Source organism: Octopus bimaculoides, chromosome 17 (genome assembly GCF_001194135.2).
Source record: "Octopus bimaculoides isolate UCB-OBI-ISO-001 chromosome 17, ASM119413v2, whole genome shotgun sequence".
In the NCBI taxonomy this organism is placed as follows: domain Eukaryota; kingdom Metazoa; phylum Mollusca; class Cephalopoda; order Octopoda; family Octopodidae; genus Octopus; species Octopus bimaculoides.
Genome location: NC_068997.1, coordinates 47,963,234 through 47,966,697, shown reverse-complemented (window position 1 = coordinate 47,966,697; position 3,464 = coordinate 47,963,234).

The window sequence follows — 3,464 nt, the reverse complement described above, 5'->3', positions numbered from 1 at the left end:
ATATATATATATATATATATATATATATATATATATATATAACGGCGTAAGTGTTCAATGTATTTTCCCTGGAAATGGAACTATGTTTATATCGGTAATGTGCAGATAAATTATACATAATTACTAAACTGTCTTCTCGTCACCTGGTATAGAAAACATAGGTATATGATACGATGGTTACTAGATTTAGATGATTATTTGGTCGATAAAGAATCAGGGTTTGAGAATGTCCACGTCCTTCGTGAGGTCTTTTTCCCCTGTCCTCCGTATGTTCCTTTGTCGTCTTCCTCTGTAACGTTTTATTACTATCATCGTCATTAATTGTAATACTACGCGCTTTATTTCCATTTTCTCTACCAGTACGACAACGCCTGTTTAATCAACTACCTGACTTCTGTTCCTTTCTTACCTTACTTTTCTACTGCTTTTTCCGTCTATCCTTTTCTTCCCTTACCATTCAGCCTTCTTTCCTTCTACCTTTTCTCGTTTCACTGACTATTCCTTCTACATTTCCTGTCTTACCCTCCATCTATCGTGGAGGCGCAATGGCCCAGTGGTTAGGGCAGCGGACTCGCGGTCATAGGATCGCGGTTTCGATTCCAAGACTGGGTGTTGTGAGTGTTTATTGAGCGAAAACACCTAAAGCTCCATGAGGCTCCGGCAGGGGATGGTGGCGAACCCTGCTGTACTCTTCCCCCACAACTTTCTCTCACTCTTTCTTCCTGTTTCTGTTGTGCCTGTAATTTAAAGGGTCAGCCTTGTCACACTGTGTCACGCTGAATATCCCCGAGAACTACATTAAGGGTACACGTGTCTGTGGAGTGCTCAACCACTTGCACGTTAATTCCAGTTGATCAGATCAACTGGAACCCTCGACGGCGTAAGTGACGGAGTGCCAACACTCCATCTATCATTCTCTCTCTATCTACATACCTCTCCCCTCTCCTCCTTCTAGTGTTGTCAATTCTTATTCATTCATTTTTCCCTATGCGACCCCTCCTTCTATAACACTCTTTCTTTTTCTTTCAATACTCAACTGCTCTGTCTTTCTCTGCCCTCCCAACAGATACCACATGACCATCATTCTTTCTTAAAATTACCCATTCTTATTGGTACCGACCCTTCTTTTCATCAGTAATATTCTATTCAAATCCTGATTTGTCTAAGACTTTAAATTCAATTACAGCATATGGTTTGCCAACGCCTAAGTTCCCGTTTCTTGTTTTTCTATATATATATATTTCCCACAGCCAAACGGACAACATTCTTTCCTCGTAGCGTTATATTCGCACAAGTCTTGTTTTACTTGTGTCAACATCTCCGTCGTTTTCGTTACTTTCTTTGCTTTTTCGTTTAATATAATTTTCCATCATCCTCATGCCTCGTTCTTTATTTCTCATCTTCTTATTTTTATACTTGTCTTATTTTGTTCTTGTTCGTACTCGTGTTCCCTGATTTATACCCCAGCAACGTTTGTTCTTGGCGCTACCAAATTAAACTATGGTAACCATAAAATTGTGCTGATATTTGGTCGATAACTGATGAACGATTGAACATGTGCACTACCAAATTTTCGGAAGCAGCGAATGTTTCCTATGATGTGCTTTGTAAGACAGATAGCGTGAGTTGAGTTCTTTAACCCTCTGTGACGGAGTAATGGCTCACTGACGAAGATTAGTCAAATCTGAAATCAACTCAATCTCGCTTGCCGTAGAGAGGGAGTTTATCTCCCTTGTCAGTCGTTAGAAAAGTGCTCTCACGTGGCTAAGAGTTCTTTTGGCTCTTATTTCTAGTAATGACTGGTGTTTGAAGGCGCTTGGTTCAGCGGTTAGAGCGTCGAGCTTACGATCATGAGGCTATGAATTCGATTCCCGGACCGGGCTGCGTGTTGTGTTCTTGAGCAAGACACTTTATTTCAAGTTGCTCCATCCAGTTCACCCAGCTGCAGAAATGAGTTGCGACGTCACTGGTGCCAAGCTGTATCGGCCCCTTTGCCTTACCTTTGGGCAACATCGGTGGCATGAAGAGGGGAGAGTGGTATGCATGGGCAACTGCTGGTCATCCATAAAAACAACCCTAGGTTGTGCGTTCGTCAGTGAGGCAACTTTCTGCCCTGATTTGAACCCCAGAGGGAAACCTCTTAGGTGCACCCATGGTCGTTCGTGACCGACAGAGTCCTTAATTTATTTATTTGGTGTTACTAGTACCCTCTATCACTATAGTGACGGCTATACTTGTTGCCTTTCGGTTAGAGACACTCAAAACATTTCGTAGAAGTTGTATGTATTTTCTAACTACAGTTTCGTTCGGTTCCCATGCAACATCAAATTTCGTAAATTCGTCACACGAATCAAACCGGACGAGCTACGTTTGTGTGATGAGCCTACGGATCTTTAAGTTGCATGGAAACGCATCAAGCTGTTATTAAATAAGACATATATATATATATATATATATATATATATATATATATACGCGCGCGCATGCGTGGGTGCATGAGTGTGTGTGTGTGTATCAGCGTAGATGTTTGTGAATGCGTCTGTCTTCTGAGTTGCCTTTACTGTTGAGATCACTTAAAGATCGCTGTTGTTATTTATGCACGGAAATTCTGTATAGGATACCGGCTTCATGAATTTAGTGGATCATATCAAGTCTATAATTTAAGTCGATCATATCAGACCCAATAACCAGAAACCAATAAATGTATGGTAGAATAAAGGAATAAAAGAATGAATGAATATATATATATATATATATATATATATATAAACACAGACGTGCGTACGCGGTTATATAATCTTTTCATATGTATGCGCGTTGTGTATATATATATATATATGAGAATATGTCTATATGTGTGTGTGTGTGTGTGTGTGTGTGTGTGCGTATTGTAGATTTATCTGCATTTATTTATATTTTTAATGAACATTTGACTTTTAAAAGACTTATGTAAATATATTAAATTACAACAGACGCTAGTAAACAATGACACGGTGGGAAGTAATGAGATAGGCTTGTGGTGTGTGTACGTGTATCGGTACTCGTGTGTATGGGTATGTGTATGTGCGTGTTTGCGTGTGAGAGCTGGTGTATGTTTGCGTGTTATGTGTGTGTGCTACTGTGTTCTTGTGTATGTGTGTGTGTATATGAATATGAATGTTAGTGAGTGTGTGTATGTGTGTGTACGCGCGTGGTGTCTGTGTATATATCTCGTGTATATATCTTTATCTCTCGGTGTGTGTGACTATGATTTATGCATATGAATGTATGTATGTATGTATGCCAGCTTCTTTGTGCGTGTGGTGTGTAGATATTCGGGTATATATTTGTTTGTATGTGAGGTTGTATGCGTCCATCTACATGTGTGCCTGTGTATGTACTTAAAGATAAATATATATTTATACACATACAAATATATTTATGTGTGTATATATATATATATATATATATATATATATATATAT